We start from the raw sequence: 27749 nt of genomic DNA on the forward strand, positions 1-27749 counted from the left end.
TGGGTGTCAAAGTAGCAAGGGAAGGGAAGGTCATTCCAGGGAGCAGCAGGTGCAAGGGCCTGGGAGAAGAAAGGGGCCCGGCATGTCTGAGGGCCTGGCTGAAGGACAAGGGCGCTGGAGTGCAATGTATGAGGTAGAGCTGTGTTTGTATTCTAAACATTGCTGATGCAGGATGTAAAAAGAATAAAATTGTTCTCTGAGATTTAAATTTCAAAATCAATGCATAATGTAACATATATTTATTGGGACTCTTTAAATCAAACCAAATTAAGAGGAAACTAAGTCATATTGTGGGGGAGGGAGAGGAATTAGCACTTTATGTAACCAGAAAGGACACAGGTGTATCCGGGGATTGTGGAACCACAGACTCTGCTTATCTTTGAGTGTTGAACTCAGTCACTCTTACCACTAGAACCATGGATGCTGACAGTTCTGGGCTTACCTACAGCATCGTGATCTAAAGGTTCTTTTCTCCTACCTCAGTTTGAAAAGCCCGGGGAAGGACCCTGATCACCCTGACTTTGTGCTCACTCCTTGGACCAATACCAACCAAGGGAAGCAAGAACTATGACCCACCTAGCTTGCAATCATGCGCCCCTTGCTGTGGTCGGGTCAGTGACTATAAGTGGAGGGGAAGTATGTGTAACACAGATACGGCCCCTGGGCTATCGATGTCACTTTAACTCGTTACTCAGAGATGACAAAAAAAAAGATACACTAAATTGTATCAAGGCTAACCTGCAATAAGATGTTTCTTTAGATTAAAAAGGAAAAGGAAAAACAAGCTATTGAAGGATACCAATACTATCCGAAGAATGTGTCCTTCTGAAGGAGACTTGGTCAGCCATTAAATATGGAAAGAGGAAAGTCAGTGAGATGAGGCTTGGTGATTCTCACCTAAATGCTTTGTGGGGGAGAGGGAGCCTTACCCAGTGGTTCCCATGGTAAGGTATATTGTTGAGCCAGCAGGTATCTCTGAGCTAGCCTCTCTGTGGCCCATCCCATCTTAATTTGACATTATCAAATTTCTGATATTAATTTGAGGTATATCCTCACTGAGGAACTTAAGTTTTACCATAGCCAGAGATAGTCTTCGTTTTTTTTTTTTCTTCTTTCATGATTCAGGTTCTGTTCATGTGCTTCTATGTCCCACGCCAGTTCATGTGAGATTTTTCTTTCTTGTAATATTGTTAACAGGAAGGTCTAAGTCTCTGCATCAACTATCACTGTCAGCTCACATAAAATTTCCCATCTTTTTTGCTAAGAAAACTTTACTTCTCTCTAAAGTGTCCTACAAAATGCTTTCCTGCTAGTCACTTGTTATAGGAATAGCCTCTCCTTCAATTTGTATGATACCACAGCTCAGCCGTGTATGTGTGTGTGTGTGTGTGCGTGCATGTGTGTGTCCCTCTGGCTCTTAGCTGCTTTGTTTTCAGCATGATCAGCATTCCACTTTTTGGAGGTTTTATATTCCATTGCTTTTTTACATAAAAAGTAACATTAGCTCTCCCGAAAACAGATTCAATGTTGTACAAAATTAGGAGTGACAATCAAAATCAAACTCAATATTAAATACCATTCTAGATTGTATAGAGTTTCTTTCTAACCTTTTTCCCCATTTACTTACTCACTGACTCAACTAATGTTTTTTGAACACTTATCCAATGTGCTATGCACTGCGAATACAAGGGTGAATAAGGCAGACAGAATCCCAATTCTCCTATAATCACTGATTCCCAATAGTATCTGGATTCTACCATGTCTGGAATAAGGTGATAAACAACCCCAGGTCTTGGTCTTCAAAACCTTTTAGAAATTTGGGATGGGAACAGACAAATGAGTGCAGATAATGATCATGCTTGGCATCATATGGCAATTTTTAAACAGTGTGGCAAAGATGTATTGAGGAGGAAACAATTCACTGTGACTGGAAATCTGTGGGAAGAAGATACTGAGGTCAAAGTCCTGGAACTGACCTTTGTAGGACTTGAATAGGTTGAATAGGTGAAGGAAGAAAAACATTCTAAGTATATAAAAGGACTGGAACAGAATGCAGAACCAGAAGAGAGTTGGGCTTACGAGGCCAAGAAGACAGGGAACTCACAACACTTCTGTGCTACACAGAGGGGGTGAAGTGGGGAGGAGGCACCGAGGTTGACTCCAAGCTCTCTCACCACCGAGGGGTCAAGTGATGGTGATGCTACACACTGAGGTAGAAGAGTAAAGGAAAGGGTAAATTCATGTGTCCAACACACAATATGAAATTCCAGAGAAGCATGCAGGTGGAGCCTTGAACTTCAAATGTGAGTCCCCAGCATTTTATTACACATACAAATAGCTGCCTTCCATAGATGGTCTGCTATATCCTGTCTGCTAAGCTTCATAACAACTGATCCAAGAAGACAGCAACAGCCACACATAAGAGAAATGAGAACTCAAGACATTAGACTTGCCCACATTCACACAGCTAACAAGCGGCAAAACCAGATTTGAATCTAGTGTTGCCTGATTCTAAGCCTTCATGTTTTCAAATACCTTGCTCTAAGTTTTGTAGTTAATTGCATTTATTAGATATATAAAATCATTATCAGCCCAAAAAGAAAACCTTAGGTCATTCACTTCATTCTCAGCCACGGTCAAATGAGAAATAACAAGAATACTCGGTATAGCTCATGTTCAAAGGCATAAAGCTGAAGTCTGGGGAGGGGGGGCGCCAAACAAACAGAACATAGTTTTTTGAGCTGGGCCCTAGAAACAATTATACCATCCAACAAGGTAGAGTGCATGTTTTATTAATAAGAAACCATCATTTACAGAAAATTGAATAACCATCATCATCAGTTCTATGTAAATAGTAGACTCAGTTTAGAGTTTGAGGCTCTACTTCTGCTATTCATTCTAGTTACTGTGTTGTGAAAATTTAGTGTTTCAAAATCATAATCTCCCTACCTGTTAATACAATCTGTGGGAACTGTGTTTTCAAGAAACTTTTGGCTGTCCTAGACAAAGCTACTCCTGATGGTGAGATCTTAAATTATCTTTCAAATATGGGATCATTCCACCATGAGGGGGAGGGTTAAAGGGTTGGGGGGGGAACAGAATTATTAAATTATATACATATTTTAAAAATATATTAATAATACTGTATATCTTTATATTATATATATAAATATAAAATATGTTATATAAATATGTTTTTAAAATAATATTATTGGGGCACCTGGGTGGCTCAGATGGTTAAGCATCTGCCTTCGGCTCAGATCATGATCCCAGGGTCCTGGGATCAAGCCCCACATCGGACTCCTGGCTCAGCAGGGAGCCTGCTTCTCCTTCTCCCTCTGCCTCTCTCCCTGCTCATGCTCTCTCTCTCTGTATCTCTGTGTCTCAAATGAATAAATAAAATCTTTAAAAAAAACAATAAAATAATATTATCTGTATTTAATATATACATATATATACACATACACACACACACACGCATATATACATAGACACAAACACACACACACACACGCATATACCTAATGGACTCACACAGATACTCATAAAGCATTGGTTCTCAATCCTGACAGCACATTTCAATCACCTGGGGAGCTTTTTAAAAAAAAAATGCTGCCACCCAGGGCCCAGGCATCAGTATGATCCTAATAAGCAGGCAATGTGGACAATCACTACCCCTAAGTGAGCAGTGCAGAGAAATGAAAAAGAGCTTTGGAGACATAAAAACCTGAATTTGAACCCTACTTCACTATCTCCTGGCTTCATCATTTTTGGTAAATTATCTGACTTCTCTGGGGCTCAGTTTTTCCATCTGTACAGTAAGAAGAATACCTAGTTTTTGATTTACTAGGGATAGAATGTGCCAGGTGTGAGATGCAGTAAATGTTGGCAGAATGGCCTGGAGCCAGGGTGAGGGGCTAAGACAGAGGGAAGGCCTGCACGAGGAAGAGAAGCCGGAGCTGAGAAGAGAGGCCAGAAAGAGCAAACTTAGGTCTGCCTGAACCTTCTACAAATTCATGCTTCTCAGATATTTCTTGAAATCCAGCTAAAAGCAAGAGGTTGGCTCAGAAAGAATGAGAAATGTTACCCCAAGGAAGGCCTGCAGTGTGAGAAAACGGATGCTCTCGATCACCCTTCTTTATTTTCTCTGCCCACGGGAAGGCTTACCTGCGCACAAACGGACACCTAGCTCTCGGAGTCTGACGCGTACTTCAGAACATTATACTGCCTAGTGTTCCTCAAGATGTAGTCTCCAGACCAACAGCAGCAGGATCACGTGGAAATTTATGAGAAATGCAAAACCGTGGGGCCCTTCCCCAGACCTACTCAATCTGACTTTGGGGATGGGGCCCAGCAGTCTGTGTCATAAGCTCCTCAGGTGGTTCTGATGCAGTCGAACTTTTGAGAAGCCCTGTGGTAAACTTTTATAGCAGGTGCCCTCAGCCATAAAAATGGTTAGCAGTAAGTCAAACCACAGCACTTTTCATCTTGGTCACCATGGTGTCCTGTTAAATCAACTCCCAGTTCTTATCCTCCTGGCTTAATAAATTTAATAAATGAGGAGATATCCAAATAATTGAATTCTCCCTCAGAAAGAAATACAAAATCATCCTTTGGACTTTACTTGCTAAAGTTCTCAGGCAACACTTACAATTACACTGTTACATATTAATGCTGGGATATCTACCTGTGTGTGAATGGGTGTTCTTTCATGTGTTTAAATATGCATTTATTCATCTGTTCACCTTTACAAAGATTTCCTTTCACAGTTGCTTTTCCAGATGTCTCAGGTTACTCTGCCACACTTCCCAATTAAGCATGTTGCTCAAGTCACATTGGTTGTCACTGGTGAGCCTAATTTCTGGCCACAAAGGTCTTCACAGCACAAGGAGAGACCACTCATGTAGGATGTAAAAGCTTAGATTCTGGAGTTAGCTGGACATAGGTTGAATCCCATCCCCATATATGATATTTAACACTAGCTTGTATTTGGGAGGTAAATTACTTAATCTCTGAGAGCCTTATTTCCTATCTACTGAAATGGGGTTAATTATAATACCTGTGCCTGCCTCATAGAATTTTTGAGGAACATGTAAAATACTCAGTAAATACCACCTATTGGTATTATGACTTCTAGAAGTCTCTTTGTTTTTAATGAAGATATGAAATACTTGGAGGTGTTTGAAATAGGATGACATGAGTGGAATCATAGGGCTTGTGTAGGTTTGTAATAAAGCATTCGAAGCAGTGTTTCTCAAACCTTAACATGTATACACATCACCCAAGGATCTTGTTAGAATGCAGATATGGTTCCAGTATGTCTGAGGTGGGGTCTGACAGTCGCATTTCCAGCAAGCTCCCAGGGAACACTAATGCGGAGTGTTCCAGTTTAAAGCACTGAGCTCATGTCCTGCAACGTGTAAAATCTTAGTAAACATTAGCTTTAGATATTGTGACTTCCAGAAGCCTCTTTGCCTTGAATAACAATTTGAAATACTTTCAGAGTTTTGAAGTACATGGACGGACATTAAGTGGAATCTGTATGTGTCAAAACCAGATGGTTACATGATCCGACTGTTCTTATTTACTTTGTGTAGGATAAAAAGCAGGAAGGGGATATCTTTTCCTCTTTTTAATGAGCTGCTTCTGTCTCTCTGCACTCACTCAGAGACTTTTCTTCCTGTGCTTCCATTTCCCTTCTCCTTGAAATGCCCTCCCTTCTCTTTCTTACCCATTCAAATCCTTCAAATCCAAACCTGACCTCAAGGTCCAGCTCTTTCAGGAGAAATGTAGCTCTTAGCACATGCGTATTTACCACACAACATTACATCATGTGACTCTAAAATAATAAGGCCATGTTTCAAGTAAAACCACCAGCACCAATATACTTCACAATGAATGTTGTGCTTCAATATCAATTTAAAAAATTCTGGGTTTATGATACTGCTTCCATTGCTTAGAATAGTTTTGGAACTTGTTCTTTGGAATTGCCTCTGCATTAGTCAAGATGCACTAGGCTATGTTGCATCACCAAAATATTCCAAAATCTCATTAGCTTAATGTTATAATAAAAGTTTATTTCTCACTCATCATATTCTAATGTAGGCCAGGGAGCTCTCATGGAGGCTCTGCTCCAAATAGTAATTCAGGAATCCAGGCTCCTTCCATTGTGTGAGTCTGCCATCTTGGAATGCTTGATGATGAGCTGAGAAAGAACATGGACAATTGCTCAGGAGGTCTATGGTCAGGACTGGAATGGGCTTCCATATGCTACCGGCCAAAATCCAATCAAGTGACCCCAAGCTAACTTTGAGCAGGACCCAGCAAATCTATATGCGCAACTAGAGGAAATAGTACTGGTGAGCAACAGCCCATTTCTGCCACACAGAGTCATGGGGCAGGATGTGACGAAGATCAGCTGCCCTGTGTTAAAGAGCTTTCAGCCAGTGTCTGAGGCAAAGTTGTGTGCAATGGTCAGGCATACTGATTCCTTCCGCTCTCGGGCGCTGGACAGAGATTATGGCAGCTGGGAGGACTCCCCGGATCACCCACACTGGTCATAAACAGCCTCATCCATTTTATGCTAGTTGCCATTTTATGTTATGGAAAACAAAGAGAAGCCCTACTATGTGGTCATATCTAGTTATTTACCAAAAGCCATATCACCTGACTTGACCACTATTCTTGGCTCTTCTTCAAAATCCAATTTGCCTCCTAGATATCATTCCCACTATAGAAATTCAAACTAGAGTGCTATATACTCTGAAGGTAATTCTAAAAGAAGTTCGAAAAATATTTTAATTATTAGTGGCATTTCCCGGATAAATGTTATGTCATTAGGGGGATACTTTGAAAGGGATAGCCTTCATTTTTATGTTTGAAATAGTGTGCTTGTTAAAATAGAAATATCACCTAGTATAATACTCTCTAGGTCCATCCATGTTGTGTCAATGGCACGATGTCATCCTTTTTTATGGCTGCATAATATTCGTGTGTGTGTGTGTGTGTGTGTATACACATCTTGAAGTGTGTTGTCCACCTGAAACTAATGTAACGTTGTATGTCAACTGTACTCAAATAAATATAAAAAAATAAAAATAGCAGTGTCATCCTATTATGCAGATTAACTCTATCCTGCCTAAAATAATTATCTTTCTCTTCTTTCTTCTCCTGCTCTTTTCTCCTTCTCTTTCTCTCTCTCCTTTTTCTTCCTTATTTCAACTATTTTAGAGGCTAGGTATTCTTCCCCCATTGTGTCCCACACACACTCACAGTAAGTAGCTTGCTGGCCAGTTCCTTGATACATGCCCAGAAAAAAAGTTACTGGTTGATTAATTCTCTCTGTAGACATGTTGATTACAAAAAAAGCTAGTGCAGGAGATCTTTTAAAGTGCACTATTTTAAAAAATTTCCTCTCAGAGGTAAATATTTAATATTAGAATCATTTATTTTCATTCCTCCTTAATAGTCACAGACGTATGTTAATATGTACCATTCACTTTATGTACACTATCTTTCTTTCTAAACAGTTTCAAGCATATAAAAATTCCAGAGATTATAAAAAAATATTTCCACCACTGACCTTAAATTATTAAATATTACAGACCTTATCGAAACTATGTATCCTTACTAGAATGCCATCAACTCTCTCTTTATAGAAGGAGCTACTATCCTAAATTTGGTATTTATTATTCATATGCGTATATTATTTTTTAGTTCCTATGAACATAACAGAATCACTTTTAATAATATTTTGCAGGTTTGACATTATATTGTTCACATATATTTGACAGTTGCTTGCTTTTTTTTTTCCCTAACATTGTTCTCAGAGGTACGTATTGTCATGTACAACTCTAATCCATTTGTTTTAACTGCTGTATAGCATTCAGTACCATGAGAAAATGTATTCATTTAGTCTGTTGTGTTGGTATACTTCTAGTTGTTTCCACATTTTTGCTTTTACAAGGAGAGCTTCAATAAAGTCCTTGTAAATGTCTCCTTAGGCACTTGTGCTAAAGCATTTCCAGGACAAATGCATAGGAGTGAGATTGGTGGCTTTATAAGGTGGTACATTTAACTTTACAGAGTCATACCCATCATCCTGCAGGGGCATGACTCTCTAAAATCGTTCTGGACTGGTTTTTATCCCCCACCAACAGTAATGGAGAGTCTCTACTCCTTCTTCACTTGGTATCATCATACTGAAGCTGGTTACTGTAAAATACTATCTCATTTTTCCTTTTTTAAAAAAAATTTATTGAGGTGTAATTCACATGTAATATTATATTAGTTTCATGGGTATAACATAATGATTTGATATTTGTATATATTGAGGAATGATTACCAAAATAAGTCTAGCTAACATTTGTCACCATAGATAGTTACAAATTTTTTTTCTTGTGATGAGGACTTTTAAGATCTATTCTCCTAGGAACTTTAAAATATGCCATACAGTACTGTTGATCATAATTATCATGTTATACAGTACATCCCATGACTAATTTATTTTATAACTGGAAGTTTGTACATTTGATTTTTTTTTTAGAGAAACCATCTCTTATTTTTTTAATTTTTTTTATTCTGTTCAATTAGCCAACATATAGTACATCATTAGTTTTTGATGTAGTGTTCAATGATTCATTAGTTGCATGCTCATCACCACACATGCTCTACTTAATACCCATCACCTGGTTACCCCATCCCCCCACCGCCTCCCTTCTGTAACCCTCAGTTTGTTTCCCGGAGTCCAGAGTCTCTCATGGTTTGTCTCCCTCTCTGATTTCTTCCCATTCAGTTTTCCCTCCCTTCCCCTATGGTCCTCCATGCTATACTTTATACTTCCATCCATTGGATGTTTTTTCCTGCTTTGTCAAAGATTAGTTGACCAGAATTGAGGGTCCATTTCTGGGCTCTCTATTCTGTTCCATTGATCTATGTGCCTGTTTTTGTGCCAATACCATGCTGTCTTGGTGATCACAGCTTTGTAATATAGCTTGAAGTCAGGCATTGTGATACCCTCAGCTTTGGTTTTCTTTTTCAACATTCCCCTGGCGATTCAGGGTTTTCTCTGGTTCCATACAAAATTTTGGATTGTTTGTTCCAGCTCTGTGAAAAATGTCAATGGTATTTTGATGGGGATTGCATTGAATGTGTAGATTGCTCTGGGCAGCATAGACATTTTCACAGTATTTATTCATCCAATCCATGAGCATGGAATGTTTTTCTGTCTCCGTGTCTTCCTCAATTTCTTTCATAAGTGTTCTACAGTTTCTAGAGTATAGATCCTTTACCTCTTTGGTTAGGTTTATTCCTAGGCATCTTATGGTTTTTGGTGCTATTGTAAATAGAATCGATTCCTTAATTTCTCTTTCTTCAGTCACATTGTTATTGCATAGAAATGCAACTTATTTCTGTGCATAGATTTTGTATCCTGCCACGTTGCTGAATTGCTGTATGAGTTCTAGTAATTTGGGGGTGGAGTCTTTTAGGTTTCCACATAAAGTATCATGTCATCTGTGAAGAGAGAGAGTTTGACTTTTTCTTTGCCAGTTTGAATGCCATTTATTTCTTTTTGTTGTCTGATTGCTGAGGCTAGGACTTCCAGTATTATGTTGAACAATAATGGTGAGAGTGGGCATCCCTGTCATGTTCCTGACCTTAAGGGAAAAGCTCTGTTTTTGCCCATTGAAAATGATATTCTCTGTGGGCTTTTCATAGATGGCTTTTATGATATTGAGGTATGTTCCCTCTATCCCTATACTTTGAAGAGTTTTAATCAAGAAAGGATGGTGTTTTTGTCAAATGCTTTTTCTGCATCGATTAAGATGGTCATGTGTTTCTTGTCTCTTCTTTTTTTAATGTGATCTATCATGTTGATTGATTTGCAAATGTTGAACCATCCTTGCATCCCAGGAATAAATCCCACCTGGTTGTGGTGAATAATCCTCTAAATGTACTGTTGGATCCTATTGGCTAGGATCTTGTTGAGTATTTTGGCATCCATGTTCATCAGGGATATTGGTCTGTACTTCTCCTTTTTGATGGGGTCTTTGTCTGGTTTGGGGATTAGGGTAATGCTGGCTTCATAGAACAAATTTGGAAGTTTTCCTTCCATTTCTATTTTTTTAAACAGCTTCTGTAGGATAGGTATTGTTTCCTCTTTAAATGTTTGGTAGAATTCTCCTGGAGGGGCACCTGGGTGGCTCAGTCATTAAGTGCCTGCCTTCAGCTCAGATCGTGATCCCAGGGTCCTGGGATCGAGCCCCACAATGGGCTCCCTGCTCTGCAGAAAGCCTATTTTTCCCTCTCCCACTCCCCCTGCTTGTGTCCCCTCTCTTGCTGTGTCTCTCTCTTTCAAATAAATAAATAAAACCTTTAAAAAAAAAAAAAAAGAATTCTCCTGGAAAGCCATCTGGCCCTGGACTCTTGTTTTTTGGGAGGTTTTTGATGACTGCTTCAATTTCCTTGCTGGTTATTGGTCTGTTCAGATTTTCTACCTCTTCCTGTTTCAGTCTTGGTAGTTTATAAGTTTCCCAGGATGCATCCATTTCTTCCAGATTGTTTAATTTGTTGGCATGTAGCTGCTGGTAATAAGTTCTAACAATTGTCTCTATTTCCTTGGTGTTGGTCATGATCTCTCCTCTTTCATTCATGATTTTATTAATATGGGTCATTTCTCTTTTCTTTTCGGTAAGTCTGGCCAGAGGTTTATCACTCTTATTAATTTTTTCAAAGAACCAGCTTCTAGTTTCGTTGATCTGTTCTACTGTTCTTCCAGTTTCTATTTCATTGATTTCTGCTCTAATCTTTATTATTTCTTTTCTCCTGCTTGGTTTAGGCTTTATTTGCTGTTCTTTGTCCAGGTCCTATAGGTGTAAGGTTAGCTTGTGCATTTGGGATTTTTTCTAATTTTTTGAGAGAGGCTTGGATGACTATGTACTTCCCTCTTAGGACAGCCTTTGCAGTATCCAATAGATTTTGAACTGATGTGTCTTCATTTTCATTGGTTTTAATGAATTGTTTAAGTTCTTCTTTAATTTCCTGGTTGACCCATTCATTCTTTAGCAGATGCTCTTTAACCTCCAAGTGTTTGAGTTCCTTCCAAATTTCTTCCTGTGATTGAGTTCCAGCTTCAAAGCATTGTAGTCTGAAAATATGCAGGGAATAATCTCAGTCTTTTGGTATTGGTTGAGACCTGATTTGTGCCCCAGTATGTGATCTATTCTGGAGAAAGTTCCGTGTGCACTTGAGAACAATGAGTATTCTGTTGTTTTAGGGTGGGATGTTCTGTGTATATCTACAAAGTCCATCTGGTCCAATGTGTCATTCAAAGCTCTTGTTTCTTTGTTGATTTTCTCCTTAGATGATCTGCCCTTTGCTGTGAGTGGAGTGTTGAAGTCTCCTACTATTAATGTGTTATTATCAATATGTTTCTTTATTTTGGTTATTAATTGGTTTATATAATTGGCTGCCCCCTTTTGGGAGCATAGATATTTACAATTGTTAGCTCTTGTGGATAGACCCTTTAAGTATGATATAGTGTCCCTCTACATCTCCTACTACAGTCTTTGGTTTAAAATCTAACTTGTCTGGTATGAGGATTGTTATCCCAGATTTCTTTTGAGGTCCATTAGTGTGGTAAATGGTTCTCCATCCCCTCATTTTCAATCTGGAGGTGTCTTTAAGTTCAAAATGAGTCTCTTGTAGGCAGCATATGGATGGGTCTTGCTTTTTTTATCTAATCTGATAACCTGTGTCCTTTGGTTGGAGCATTTAGCCCATTTACATTCAGAGTAACTATTGAAAGATATGAATTTAGTGCCACTGTATTGCCTGTAAAGTCCCTGTTTCTGTAGATTGTCTCTGTTACTTTCTGGTCTATGTTACTCTTGGGGTCTCTCTTCACTTACAGAACCCCCCTTAATATTTCTTGTAGGACTGGCTTGATGGTCACATATTGTTTTCAGTTTCTGCCTGTTCTGGAAGCTCTTTATCTCTCCATCCATTCTGAATGACAGCCTTGCTGGATAAAGTATTGTTGGCTGCATGTTCTTCTCATTTAGTATCCTGAATATGTCTTGCCAGCGCTTTCTGGCTTACCAGGTTTCTGTGGACAGGTCTGATGTTCCTCCCTCCATATGTAAGTAACCTCCTCTCCCTAGCTACTCTCAGAATAGTTTCTTTGGCTGTAAGATTTGCAAGCTTCACTGTAATATGTCAGGGTGCTGATCTATTTTTATTGATTTTGTGAGGTGTCCTCTGCCTCTTGGACATGAGTGCTTGTTTCCTTCCCCCAGATTAAGAAGTTCTCAGCTATGATTTGCTCAAAAATACCTTCTACCCCTCTCTCTCTCACCACCCTCTCAGGGATCCCAATAATTCTGACATTGGAATGTTTCATAGCATCATTGATCTCTCTAAGTCTGTTCTCATGGGCTTCTAGCTGCCTATCTCTGTTTTCCTCAACTTCCTTCCTTTCCATCAGCTTATCTTCTAGATGACTTATTCTCTCTTCTGCCTCATTGACCAGAAGCTGTTAGAGTATCCAGTTTAGACTGCATCTCATTCATAGTATTTTTAAGTTCAGCCTGATTAGATCTCATTTCTGCCCTTTAAGATTCTATATGATCTCTTGTGGGTTTTTCAAGCCTAGCTATTAACTTTATGATTGCTATCCTGAATTCTATCTCTGACATCTTACTTAAATTCATATCAATTAGCTCTGTGGCAGAGAACACTGCCTCTGGTTCTTTTTTGTGTGAGTTCCTCCTTCTTGTAATTCTGTCCAGAGACTGATGGATGGGCAAATGAACAGAGTCCAAAATATCAACCATGACCCAAGCAAGATGCACCCTAGCAAAGTCCGGAGTGGTCAGAAGCCACCACAGAAAAACAAAGCCAAAATGAAACACAAGAATAAAATTTTAAAAAGAAAAAAGGGGGAGAGGGGAAGAGGGACTATAACCTCCCAGTATGGACAAAGCTGGGTGTTCCACATGTTCCTGGGTGAATTTTGATCTGTGTGTCAGAAGACACTACATCCCAAAATTTCAAGGGAAGTAAAACTTACATATATATAATGATAAAATTGAATAGAGTGAAAAAAGGACTAAAATGAAGCATATATCTATAAAAATATGTAGATGTGAAAAAAATACAAGTTAAAAAGTGACTATGAAATAGAAGTTGGTATAATAAGCATTTAGTTGAAATGAGAAAAAAAGTAAAAAAGAGAGAGAAAAGCATAAAAAAAAAGAAAAAAGAAAGAAAAGGAGAATTTTATCTGAAAAATAAATGAGTCATGAGGCAACACCTGGAGCTCAATATACTATTTCCTCTGGAGTTAGAATTCTACAGTCTTGTGGGATCTATAGGTTTGTCATCCACCTGTTCTTCCAGACTGTCTTCTAGGGGAGGGGCCTGCTATGCAGTTTCTCAGGTAACCCTGCCTGGGTGGAGTTGCCCCACCCACTGTCAGGGGGATGGGCTCAGTGGAAACCAGTCTTCTGTGTGGCTTTTGTTCCCTGGAGGCTTTCCTCACCTTTTCAGAGGATCAGAGCAAAAATGGCTGTGCCCAAACCTCTGGCCCAGAGCAGAAAAATCACAGTCTGCCCTTTAATAAACCCTCCAGGACAAACAGTCTCCACTTCTGTATGCGCCCCCCAAAACCACAACCTCCCGTGGCGCTCACTCACAGCAACTCTCTCAGAGCTTGTCCCAGGGGCCTGGGAGTGCCACTGCCCTTTGTGCCTCTAAAACTGCAAATGCCCTCGGGCTCCTGCACACCTGAAGCTCCTGAATCATGTCTGTGGGCTGCCCTAATGTCCTTTCCAGGCCACTATTGCCCTGTGAGCTACTGCCTGGTGGCAGCCCAGGTTCCAGTCTTTTTCAGGCTGCTCAAGAAAAGAGCGATTACCAACCGGCCCAGCTCATGGTTTGTGGTGATCCTAGCTGAGAGTCCCCTCCTACTTCCTGGCTCCACTGCTCCGGCACTTTAGCAGTTCAGGCACCCCCGCTTGCTCTGTGACTCCTCGGATCCCGAGACCACAATGCCCTACCTAGAATTTTGTGTTTTCATCTCCAGAGCCCCTTTCAGAGGGGGACGTCTCTCACTACAGCAGATTTCTAAGGGTTCCAATTTTGTGCTCCACTGTTATATCACTTTCCAGGAGCCAGCTTATGGAGGCTCCCTCCTCCTTCTGTTCATCTTCCAATATCTCTTCATGACTCCACACATCCTACCTTGCAAGAAGCAGTCACTTTTCCGCTTGTAGAGATCCAGATATATATTCTTACCTCTCAGGCTGATTTTGTGTTCAAAAATTTAGCTATCCAGCTAAATTCAGGGAACCAGTTGAAATGGGGTCCCCTACTTCTCTGCCATCTTGCCTTCCTCAAGAAACTGTTTGACTTCTTTTACCCATTTTGCTCACCCCCCACCTCTGGCAACTACCAGTCTGTTCTACCTATAAGTTTTTTTCTTGTTTGTTTGTTTGTTTTAGATTCCACATGTAAGTGAGATCATACGATATTTGCCTTTGTCTGACTTATTTCACTCAGCATTATGCCTTCAAGGTCCATACATATTTTTGCAAAAGGCAAGATTTCATTTGTTTCTGTGGCTGAATAATACTCCACTGGGCATATATCCCACATTTTCTTTATCCATTCATCTACTGATGGGCACTTAGGTTGGTTCCATATCTTGGAATCTATAAATAATGATGCAGTGAATATGGGGAGGTAGATATCTTTTCAAGTTAGGGTTTTCATTTTCTTTGGATAAATACCTGGAAGTGGAATTTCTGGATCATGTGGTAGTTCTATTTTTTAATTGTTTATACCATTTCACTTGTCAATTTGCATTTCAGTGTTAATTGCTGAGGCTGAACCCTTTGTCATATATCTAATAGATACAGTATTTTTTCTTTTGGGAAGAGTATGTTTGTATATTTTGTCCATCTTTTCATTGGGTTATCTTTTGTTTTCTTCATTTATGGGAGTATTTTATGTATTCTGATACAAATCTTTTGTCAATTATGTGTGAAAATATCTTCCCCCAAAGGGTGTCTTGTCTTTTGATTTTGTTTATGGTGTCTTTTCATGCACAAAAGTTTCCAATTTAAAGTAATCAAATGTATCAGAATCTTTCATTTTATAGTTTTGGCACAGGGAGTTTTGCTTAATATGTTCTTTCCTGTACTAAAGTCATAAAGAAATTCTTTTGTATTTTCTTCAAAATTCTTAAGTTTTGCTGTATACATTTAGATATTCAATCAATCTGGAAATAATTTAATTTAGTGTGTACTATAAAGAAGAGGTCTCTGTGTGTGTATGGGAGGGGGTATTTTTCCATATAGCCAATTATTGTAGAGTCATTTATCAAGTAGCTCAGGCATTTCCCACTGATTGGTAAAACCACCACTGTCATATATCAAATTCCCAAATCTGAATTCTAGTCTGTTCCACTAATCCTTCCATGTGTCACACCACACCACCTTAACTGTTGTAGTTTTCTAGTTAGTCTTGGTATGTGGGAGAGGGACTCTCCTATCTGATTCTTTTTCAGAATTGTCTAAGCTATTCTTAGTCTGTTCCTTTTACATAAATTTCAGAATCAGCCTGTCAAGTTCAACAAAGAGCCCAGTTGAGGCTATAATTTGAATTGCATTAGAAGAGATTACTTTGAAAACTAATGATGTAATATATGGTGATTAACATAACATAATAAAAAAAAAAGAAGAAGAGATTACTTTGAAGAGGGCTGACAGTGTTACACCATTGAGTCTTCCTATCCTTGAACATGGTTTCTTCTTTCTCTTTAAGTATTTTCAAATGCCTTGCAATGAAATTTTATACTCTTTTTCATAATCCCACATCTTTTGTTAGTTTTAATACTAGGCACCTTATATTTTTTATTACTACAGTTTATGTTAATTACATTTTCTGTTTAAATCCTCACAGTTCTATAAGTTAGATATTTTCATGACTATTTCACAACTAAGCAAACTAAGGCTTGGAAAGAATAAGTAACCCACCACATGTCCTTGGTAGTAAGTGATCAGAGGTAGGATACAAAATCAGTATGGAGTGACCCCAAATACAGTGCTTTTTTTTTTTTTTTAAGATTTTATTTATTTATTTGACAGAGAGAGACACAGCGAGAGAGGGAACACAAGCAGGGGGAGTGGGGGAAGGAGAAGCAGTCTTCCGGCTGAGCAGGGAGCCTGAGTGGGGCTCAATGAGGGGCTCGATCCTTGGACCCTGAGATCATGACCTGAGCTGGAGGCAGATGCTTAACAACTGAGACACCCAGGCACCCCTCCAAATCCAGTGCTCTTAACCTCCACTTCATACCCTGTCTGGTGATGGGACAGCATTTTTTTTTTTTTTATCGAAACAACATGAGGATGTTTACAGTCACAAAGTAGGAATAATAAGAATAAGTATGTCATCAAAAGCAGTGCTTTTCAAATTTTAATGTCAATATAAATAACCCAGAGATCCTGTTATCCAGTCGGTCTAAAGTAGAGTCTGAGATTCTGCTTTTCCAATGAACTCTTTCATTTAGGTATTCACAAATATCTTTCAAACAAAGGTTTTACATTGTTTTTCATAATTGCATGTCCTTTGTTAAATTTAATGCTAGGCACCTTACATTTTTACTATTACTGCTCATGTTATCTACCTTTCTGTTTCAATCCTCACAGTGCTATTAGTTAGATATTTTATCACTAAGGAAACAAGGCTTAGAAAGACTAAGTAACTGGCCAAATGCTATAGGTAGTAAATGGTAGGTAATGTCAATACTGCTAGTCATAGGGACTCACTTTGAGAACCACTGCTCTCTAGTGTCTGGCAAGTGACTCTTTAATTAATAATGATGAAAGGTGAGAACTCCACCAGATGGCAGCAGAAGCTCATCATTTTATGTCAAGTGACCTTCCACTTAGCTCTGGATGAAGTATCTGACACTGGCAGATGCCTGGCTTGTTAGGTTGTCTCAGGGAAATGAATCAGGCTCCCCTCACTCTCGAGGCTCCATGACATACGACCTGCTGTCGCGTTTCAGTGTTGACAATGAGTGTTCGTCAAGAGCATCCAGCTGGGACCGGGTGTCATGCCCACAGGCTTCTCCCAAAAAGCTTCTTTCAAGAGGCTTGTAAATGAGAATGAAAAATTGTTTTCCATCAGTTGCTTTTTCATCACCATGAGTTCGGTTTGGGCACTTAACCAAGAGTGGGAGGTATGGTTTGAGATGTCTGGCAGGATATGAGAGGAAATGATTCATTCCCTGTGGGGGAAGGGAAAACCGTTCAGGCAGATAAACCTGCATCAGAGTCCAAAGAGTCCGGGAAAACCCAAGGAGTGTGCTCGTGGACCATGAGCCTCCTGTCAGACCATTAGCCACAGGTGCCGTGAGCCCAGAGGGTCCATCCCTCTTACTCAGTTCTTTTTTGTCTTCTGAGCCTGAAAATAAAAAATTTTTTCACCATGAAAAGGAATCCATCATCTCCTAATGTGAAAACACCTCAGCCTCATTAAGAAGGATCACAGACTCTTGATTTTTCATTTAAAAAAAACTTCCTGAGCGTAAGCCTGTGCACTGGGGAGGCCCCAGCGGGGGCGTCCCGTGTACTTGGAGCAGGCCGAAGTGTTCGGTGTCATTCGGCAGTCCCTGGGAAGGTCCCATATTCTCATCTCTCCTTATTCTGCAATCACCGGCTCTCCTATTGATGGAGACAGCCCTCCTGGTCATCCAGCGCACCCCACACAGACTCTCAGAGGGCCTCACCACGGGGGCGGTTGGGCATTGTGGAAAATGAGACAGAAAAGGTAGTTTGAGGCTGTGCCAGGCTGGCCCTGGCACCAATGGCAGTTTTGACCTGCTCACTATTCAGGACTCCAGACAGGCAGGGCAAGGAGCCCGGGAGGGCTGGCCGAAGGATCGTGGTCACGAGGAGACAACCAGATTATCCATGGCCCTATTATTTAAGGGTCGCTGCTTCCAGAATTTGCTGGGAAAGAGGACAGGGAACCCGGTGCCACTGAGGCTAGGAAAATGGAAGCTTAGGAAGGCCAGACTCCCTCCCCAAAGTCACATGTCTACAAAGGGTGGAGCTGGGCTACAAACCCAAGACTGAGGTCCAGACTCCACTGTGTGGGCATTCAGACACGGGGCCTGTGGTATTCATTAGATGTTTACTGGATTAATGTATTCAGGAGAGAAGTTGCACTTTGCAAAAAAGCAAACAAGCAAAAATATAAAAGAAAACACCAGAAATGAGAAATCGATCACCTACAGATAGGTTAATGGCGAAGAGAATAAGGAAGTCTTTGGCCATTGGCTCTGGAGCCAGGAGCCCCCATGGCTCTTTGCTCTGGGTCTGAGGATTCTCCTTCCATCCCCAGAGGGCATGGTGTGCAGACGATTAGAGCTCTCAGCTGTACTCCCCTGCTCTGTCTTGACCACACATTTCCTTGTGGCTCCCTGCTTTTTTCCTTTGCTGTGTCAAGGCCAGAGCCTGATTCATAGGCTCATACACTGTGATAAGTTGCTACTGTGAATCATTTCATAAAACAAAGGCACCTTTTGTAAAAAGTAAAAAATTCTTCCAAGGTAATTCTCCAGTGCTTTTCAGCTATTGGTCACAGACTGCCCCGAGGATGTGGTAAAAGTTGCAGGCCCTCTACCCTGTAAGAGAGTATGTGTGTGTGTGCATGCACGCACGCACACACATGCACACACGTACACACACACCAGGGCACACAATTTCAGGGAGGTTCATGTATCCCCGAATCCTATCCAGAAACCCCAAGCGGGGAACCTACAACCTAGATGGCCATTATTTGGGTTTATTTATGTGGAGACACACAAAATCCCATTGGTGCCATTTAGTAAGAGTTAAGCTAAGATAGAAAGGGATAGAACTTGGAAGTTATTCATCTTAAATTTGTACCTTTTGCATCTTTAGGCAGACAAAAGATAGTGCTTTTAAAACTCTGGAAAAAGTATTTTAATGGGAAAAATGTAAAGATGTTATGATAGTTTTAAGTGGTCACATCTGGTGGACAAGGAGGGCAAAGGATCTGGAGAACATGTCAGCACAGTAAGACAAGGCCCTGGGCTCTGCCCCACTCAGGGCAAGGCTCTGCTCCCCGTACAGCATTGGGCTCTCTCTGGGTGGTAGCTGCTGGGTGTGTGGGGTTGGGGATCCTAGCCTGGAATGTAAGACAGCACAGAGGAGACTTTAGTTCCATCACACAGTCCTACTAGGGCCACGCCAGGGCCTACTTCTAGAAAGGAGAGCAGATTGCCAGGCCAGAGGTCAAGGTTGAGCATTTCAGGATGCTAGAGCCGGCTCTTGGGGAAATCGGAGCTGTGGGCTTTGTCGGGGCACACAGGTGGTATAACAGGGCTTTGCGGGCAGACAGACCAGACTGACCAACCGTCCTGGTTTGTCTGGTACTGTCCTCAAAGTCTTGCATCTCAGGAAACCCCTCAGTCCTGGGAAAACCGGGATAGTTGGTCACCCTACTGGGGTCTCAAATAGTGACCTTGGGTGGGATGCTTCATCTCTCTGAGCCTCACTTCACACATCTGCAGAATAAGGCTAGTCCCCCACGTTCGAGGGGTTCGTGATGACACTGGAATGACGCAGGTCATTGCCCCGTATTTGGCAGGCAGGCGGGCAGGAGCACTGCTCTCTTTTCTTGCTGCCTGGAAGGCCAGGCTTTCAGGGTGCCTCGGGGTGGCTCAGATGCAGGCACTTCCTCCTCCATGGCCCCAGGGGCCTCCAGGCAAGGTGGGAGGCCCCATCAGGAGCCAGGAGGGCAGCACGGGTAAAAACGTGAGGGAAGCACAGTAGCATCAGCCCCCATCCTGAGTCCTTTTTCTCTTCCTCCCCACATCCCCCACAGGCGCACCTCAGACTCCCAGGCTTCCACCTCAGAATCTGCCCCTGGAAGTTGCTAACAGTCATCTGTACTTTAAAGGATTGAAAGGAAACTCCTAAAAGTGTTGGCATTTTAATCTCTTGTCTCATTAAAAAAAAAAAAAAAAAAAAAAGGAAAGGAAAAAGGCTTTGTCTCTTCTTAAAGGAAATTCATACACCAGAGACTTTGACCCTTTTTAATGGCTATATAGATTAGGCTAGATTCAGCTGCCCATGTGAGAAAACACAAAATTAGAGTAGTTTAAGCAAGATGGAAGTTGTTTCTTTCTCGCTTAAAAGGTCTGGGATGGCAGGGTCAGAGCCGTTCTGGGCCCGGCAACCTCACTACCCCCTTCCTCCCTGCCCAGGGCTGGCTTCCTGTCTGGTGGTCGCTTCCTGGCCCAGAAGGCAGCTGGAGCGCCAATCATTACAGATCTTTTAAGGGCATAAGAAAGAGGAAAGGGAAAAGGGCAGAAAAGATACCTGCTGACTGAGTCAGTTCCATTTAAGCCGTCTTCCAAAAAGGCCCAGGCAACACTTGGATTTGCATCTCACTGGCCAGAGCTTAATTACATGGTCACTGCTAGTTACAAAAGATACTGGGAAATAGATACTTCTCGGGGCACGTTGCAACCTCACATAAAGTAAGGTTCAGATACTAAGAAAGAAAAGGAGAACGCAACCTAGAAAATGTACCAAATGGAGAGGCCACGCTGGTAAAGACTTCCGTCCTGGTTTTCCCTGATGGCTGGTTGATCAGAGTTACGGTAGCAGCAGGTCTCTCTGTCCCCCAGTTCTGGTGACCAGAACAAATTTAGGCACCCCTCAGTGACCAATAAAAGAAGGAATGAAGAGCATTATACTAATATTGGAGGGGGTTGGGTTCAGTTGCTCGTTACTAGCTCAGATTTCCAAAGGATGTTCTGTCTGAGGATTTTAAAAACCACAGTAAACTTTTCACGTCTCTGTGGGTCTAAGGATTGTTATATTCTCTTAAGATTCTATTTATAACTTCCTGGTTGTTCCTCAATCGAGTTAAGAAATTAAATTCTGAAAGCAGCCAGGAACTCTGAAGAACAAAGTCTATTTCTTTCCAACATTTATTGATCATGACTCACAGAAGAAATACATAATGACCAATGAACATTTAGCTCATGACTTAGAACTGGTAATATAGTGGTAGCTGATTGTTGAGGAAAAAATTAATCTTATGGGATAATTTCTAGCCTGTCACAGAAGGAGTAAGTCATTTCAGTTTAGTTGCTTCTTGCAAACTGGAGCTAGGATTTCTCAGCTAACATTACTAATGACATCAGCTGGCTACAATGCACATAGTACTGAACCTAATGCCCAATATATTCTCCTAATTCTTTTTCTCTTCTTTTTTTATTAGTTTCAGGGGTAGAATTTAATGATTCATCAGTTGCATATAACACTCCGTGCTCATCACATCAAGCGCCCTCTTTAATGCCCATCACCCACTTACCCCATCCACCCACTTACCCCATCCACCCACCCACCTCCCCTCCAGCAACCCTCAGTTTGTTTCCTAGAGTTAAGAGTCTCTCATGGTTTGCCTCCCTCTCTGTTTTCTCCTGATTCTTTGTCTATGGACACTTGATTCTCTTTAACATTTAGGTTTAATCTCAGAAGTACAGGCAATAAACTAAATCACCCTTTCAGCTAAAAATAGCAATGAGAAGTAAGTGCTAGAGTTGGCTGCACAATTAGGACAGCTCTGACCTGTGACGGAAACACCATTAGATATATGAGTCTGACTGGCCAGAAGGAGAGTAAGAAACATGAAGTGCCCTGAAAAGCACCTATCTATTTAGGGAAAACATTGAAAACAAAGGAAACCAGGGGGTATATTAGTTTTAAACTGAAAAATAAGAATGGTCAGGCCCTTTTCTTAAGAGAGAAAAGCAAGATTTGAAATGTACAAGAAGTTGCCATGTGCAGACTCATCCTTTGTGGAAGCTTCTAGAAGCAGCAACTGTAGCAGCTAGATTATATTAGCCCTGATGGAAAAAGAGCTCTTAGTGCAGACTGCTTTCTGAATTCAAAGCAGTCAGTCACATCCAATTGTGTCTCTTAGTGAAATGCCTCTTTAATGAGGAATGTAAATCAGTTTTCCTCCACAAATAGATTGTATCTCTGGTATATCATAAATTGCATCAGACCCAACATAGCTCAATAATTTTTATAACCTGATGCTCTTCTTCTGTGATTGTGTCTTAGTGACAGACAGTTCGCAGAATCTTAAACGCAGTAACAACATTTGTTTTCATTAGTTTCCAAACAAGCAGCGAAGGGAATATTAACATTAATGGACACTGCTAAATTCATGGTATAGCACGTGGGGTTGAGCATGGGACCCTTGAGTTAATCCTCTCACAACTCAATAATAGTAATAGCCACTGTCAAGGGAAGTGCCTACTATTTACTAATAGCTTTACATACATATTCTCATTAAATTCTCCCAACAACACACTGAGGGAGTGCTGACATCCCCATTTTTCAGAATAGGGAAGTATGGCTCAAGGTCTTACTGACATCAAGTGATAGTGTCATTATTTAAACCTGGGTCTGTCTGAATCCAGATCCATGCTATTTTCTCCTACATTTGGTTGCCTCATGAAGATTCAAATTCCTTTCTCCTCTGACATCATTTTAACGTACCTTCTTGGAAGAAAAGGAAAGAAATGTTAGGACTTTTTTTTTTAAGATCACAGTAATTTTGTTAATTCTTCAATGAAATGTAAGCCATATTATTTCAGCCAGATCTAAGTAACACCCAGAGCTTTCTGCACATTTTCCTAGGTTATCCTTGGGCCTTTTATCCATGCGGTATACTGGGGCTCCCCACAAATATTTATAGGCATAATGAGAAAATAACCAGAACCAATCCAAGGGAAGAGTGTTCTGATACCCACACTGTGTGTGGGATTTCCAGGCACACCTTTCTTGGGAAAGAGGCAACTATTCTTAGGTGGTGGAGCATTTCAACCCACTGACTAAACATATGGCATTGAACAAGTTTAGAAGAGTGGGAAAATAGAGTGTGATTCCAATCTTATAAACAAACACGTACATGTGTCTAGTTTGTTTCATTATATATGCATGTAATGATCTGGAAAAAAACTATCAGAATTATAGCACTAGAGCACTGAATGTAGGATCCCAAATGATTTTTCTTTTTTCATTGTGGTGTTTTCAAAATTACCTAAAATAAATGGATATTGCTAATATAATACTCCCCAAAAGTAATAGTTTCATTTTTTAATTTTTTTTTAAAAAGATTTCCTTTACTTGAGAGAGAGCATGAGCAGGGGAGAGGCAGAAGGAGAGGGAGAGAATCGCCAGCAAATTCCCCGCTGAGCGCAAAGCCCAAGGCAGGGCTCAATCCCACAACCCCGAGACCATAACCTGAGCCAGAACCAAGAATTGGATGCTTTATGGACTGAGCCACCCAGGCGCACCCCCACCAAGAGTAATAATGTTAATGGGCAGGAGAATTCTCGAATCGTGCAATAAGTGGCTGGAGGCACAACCATATAGCATGAGGCCTCTTAGTATTACACCTATTTGTTGTTTATCAATGTCATTAATAATAAAAAAATCTTTGATATCTCGTTGCCGATTTTTCATTAGCTGGAAAGATAAACTAGTCTCAAAAAATGGCAAAGCTGAAAGGTTTTTCATGGACTTAATCATTATGAACCAGCATCATTTAATAAGCAACTATGCTCATCCCTTTGTATGGCTTTGTGTTTGCATTCCCTTTGCGCAAGGATTGCTTCTGGAGATAAGAAATCATGGCATCGTTTTCGTTATCTATTTCCATGGCAACACATGGATTCAGGGAAGAGTTCTTAGTATCTTTGCTATTTGTTATGGGCACATGTCCTTCTAAGTGAGGGCTATTCCCTGTGAGACTGTCTTGTAAATATTTGAAGCTGAAGTGAGATACAGTTTTGATTCTCAGAACTCATATTAATAACTAATTCTGTGAGCAGCAATAAAGAGTACCATTACGCTGAAAACATCTCATTTTTCATGACAATTCTCTCTTAAAAGGTCACAAAACAAAATTCTTTTTAGGATTACTAGCTGGTGTAGAGTGTAACAATGATGGTTTTCCAGCTAAGGTTCAACAGGTCTGCTGACTCACTTGCACACACACGCACACACACAGAAAGTAGAATATGAATTTTCTCTAATATTTACTCAAATACAATATTGTCCAGGATTCTCGAAATTTTGTCTAGTATTCTCTCCTTGTAATGTTTTCCTGGTAAATCCTTAAAAATGGCAACAAAATTGTATAGCAAGCTAGAAGTCAGCATTCTGATCACATTTTACCACGATCTCTGTGATCTTGGGCAATTTCCCTAACCTCTCTGTGCTTCCAATTTCTCATCAGTAAAATCATCTAAGCTAATAAAAGGAAGGAAAAGTAGTCTGAGAAAAAAGTGAAAAACTGAAAAGAGAAAATTAGGATTGTCTCTCTCCCCTGCCAGTACAACCTCTGCTCTTTTTTTCTCCATAAGTGAAGGGTCATGTCGTAGAAGGAAAGAAAGAATGAAAGAGATCACTTTCTTTTGGGCCAAGCACACATATGAACTACTAAAGAATTTTCAGGTTACTGTTTACTTGAAGTTCAAGTAATGTATTCCCAGCCAAAAAATAAAAAAAAAAATTCATGCAGTTGTGAGAGGTAGAAGCTGGCTTATCTAATGTCCATTAAATTTATACCCATGAAGTCCACCCAGACATTCAGGGATGTAGTTTTAGATTTTCAGAATAAAGAACATCCCTCTCTATTCTTCTTTTACTCTCCCTAGCACTTTTTTTTAAGAAGAAAAGGAAATTATTAAAGGCACCAGTGAGCTCCTAGACCTTCCAAGATGGCTAGTGTCTGAAGAAGAATACCTACTCACATTGTAAGTGTTTCTCTGGGACTACAAAGTGGTGGGGAAAATAAGAGACAGAAATTGGATTCTGCTGGCTCTGCAAACTGGTCCCTGATTGTAATCTGGGAAATCCAGGAAAAACACTTAGTTGGCAGCCTTGGCCTTGAGGAGGTCCCTCTAATCTGCAAGTGAGCCAAGAAGAAGCAACTGAACCAAATCAAAACTCCTCTGTCCTTTGGCCCTATATTGAAACCAGACCTTTAGGGCAAGCTGATTACAATCTTTTCCTAGGGCCTTCAGATGTTACTAAATGTCCCAAGCTTTCCTAGCTGTTAAGTCTCTAAACCAGGATGCTAGCCCAGAGTCTAGGGCCTACATGGCCCAAGTGTGATTTGGAGATGAGCAGTGTTAGCATCACCAGACCTTCTTACTTCACATCTCTTAGCTCACGCTTCTCGACAGGTAAGATGAGCATAACACCTGCTTCACCTCCTTCAGAGGTTGGTTGTGAAAGTCTGTGACGAAGTTTTTACTGCTCTGCAGAAGAATGAGAACATTCAAGACAGTATAGTGAGTTTTCCAAAAAGTCCATTTAAGGCTATTTAAAGGACCTTTTTTTTATATATGAAATGACCTCCTTGCCCCATTGCTAAGATCATGTTCTTTGTTTCATCAGTGGTGGTGATGGTATTTGGTAAGTTTTCTTCTCTCTCAGATATCAATTATTTGACAAAATACAAAGTTGACCAGTCTATGATGATATTATCCTTCTTTTTTTTTCTCCTCTGTAATTTTACTAGTCTGTAAAACTCCAAAACTTGCAATCCACCATGTGAAAATACTTGGAAAGCTACAAAAAAATGTGATGTTACTGTTTTCTTAATTAAACACAGAATATGCTTTTTTTTTAACATGGAATATTCTGTTTTTTAAACACAGAATATTCTTTTTTTTTTTTTTTTTTAAGATTTTAGTTTTTGACAGAGACACAGCGAGAGAGGGAACACAAGCAGGGGGAGTGGGAGAGGGAGAAGCAGGCTTCCAGTGGAGCAGGGAGCCCGATGGGAGGCTTGATCCCAGGACCCTGGGATCAGGACCTGAGCCGAAGGCAGACGCTCAACCGACCGAGCCACTCAGGCGCCCCCAGAATATTCTTTTTTTTAAAAAAACACAGAATATTCTTTTTTAAATATTTATTTATTCATTTATTTGCCAGAGAGAGACTGAGAGAGAGCACAAGCAGAGGGAGCCGCAGGCAGAGGGAGAAGCAGACTCCCCGATAAGCAGGGAGCTGGAAGTGGGACTCGATCCCACCACCCCGGAATCCTGACTTGAGCTGAAGGCAGACGCTTAACCGACTGAGCCACCCAGGCGCCCCTAAACACAGAATATTCTTTTTTTTTTTTAAGATTTTATTTATTTGTCAGAGAGAGAGAGCACAAGCAGGGGAGGGCAGAGGGCAAAGGGACAAGCAGGCTCCCCGCTGAGCAGGGAGCCCGATGTGGGACTGGATCCCAGGACTCTGGGATCATGACCTGGGCTGAAGGCAGACACTTAACCGACTGGGTCACCCAGGCACCCCTAAAGACAGAATATTCTTGAGGAAACTTCTGAAGGGAAGGGTATGCTCAGTGCCCAGAGATGTAACTATCCTCACTGTCTTCAGCCTGGTTCATGTGGTTCACCGGAAGGAAGATGATCTGCCCCTTTATACCACTAGGAGGCGTTGGGACCCTCTTCAAGTCCCAGGCCTCAGGCACTGGACTTCGTGGTCATAAAGTAAACCTTAAAGGTGAGACCTTTTAGCCATACTTTGATTTTCATTTCACTGGACGTGTGGCTTTCCTTACAAAGTGAAGAGGAAAGATTAGTTGCTGGATTGCCATTGGAGATTCTGTTGTAGGACTAGAATCCCAGCTGAAAGTGGAAATAAGGTTACCCTTTCCTATATAAACAGAAAGGAAATAATTTTTTTAAAGCATCCTTTCAAAAGTGACCATTTCAGTGCACAAAAACTTTTCTCCACTTAATTATCTTTTTATAGAAACTTACCAAATACCAAAAAGACTTACCAAATACCATCACCACACAAAGGCCCCATTTGTAATAGTATGCACTAGAAAGTTTCAGCAGTTTACCTTTACTTGTTTTTTAAAAAAATTTGCTTTATAAAAGAGGAAGTTAATAAATTGCTTTAGCAGATCAGACGGTCTCCCATGGCTAAAATGTTTGAAATTCAGAGGGTGTCACTCAATATCTTGCTGCTCAGAGGAAATATCCTCAAAGATGGCAAGAATCAGTTTTAACCTCTCTATAAACACATAGCATTAATACTGTGTATATAAACCGAATAAGGTTTCTATTTCTGTTTGATAAGTATGCCGTGATAGCACATGAAACTTTTAAAATGGAAGGAAATACAGAAATCATATACCCAACCTCTTTGTAGGAGATTGGGTGATGTTGTTGAAAGTGTGTAGGTTTGCAGTGCCTGGGTGGCTCAATCCACTGAGCGTCAGACTCTTGATTTCGGCTCAGGTCATGATCTCAGGATCATGAGATTGAACCTTGCATTGAGTGTTGAGCCTGCTTAAGATTCTCTCGCTCTCTGCTCCCCCTCAAACCCGCCCCAGCTCATGCTCACGCTCTCTCTTCCAAAAAAAAAAAAGTGTGTAAATTCAGAGCCAGGCAGACAGATCTGCCCCAAGCTTTTGCCAGCCGTGAAGACTTAGGCTGTCACTCATCACTCACTACTCTGCTTCCTTATCTGTAAAGGGAGGATGATAATACTCTGAGATAATATAAGTCACAGGGACCTGGGAAGTTAAGTGGCTTTCTCAAAGTTACCCAATTAGTTTAACCTTCAGAGCCCAGATTAGAAAGCAAGTATGTTTCCTGC

At 40.7% G+C, this 27749-nt stretch overlaps 1 long non-coding RNA gene across 1 annotated transcript in view; it reads right to left on the minus strand.

Moving 5' to 3' along the window:
* Nucleotides 1–16253: 16253 nt before the first annotated feature.
* Nucleotides 16254–27749, minus strand: part of LOC118017030 — a 36799-nt gene continuing 25303 nt past the window's right edge. Inside the window, exon 3 of the long non-coding RNA XR_004681025.1 lies at nt 16254–17469. This is a non-coding gene — a long non-coding RNA (uncharacterized LOC118017030). The remainder of the gene's footprint in view (nt 17470–27749) is intronic.

The sequence above is a fragment of the Mirounga leonina genome, unplaced genomic scaffold (genome assembly GCF_011800145.1).
Source record: "Mirounga leonina isolate KUSES-001 unplaced genomic scaffold, KU_Mleo_1.0 Mir_168, whole genome shotgun sequence".
Lineage (NCBI taxonomy): Eukaryota > Metazoa > Chordata > Mammalia > Carnivora > Phocidae > Mirounga > Mirounga leonina.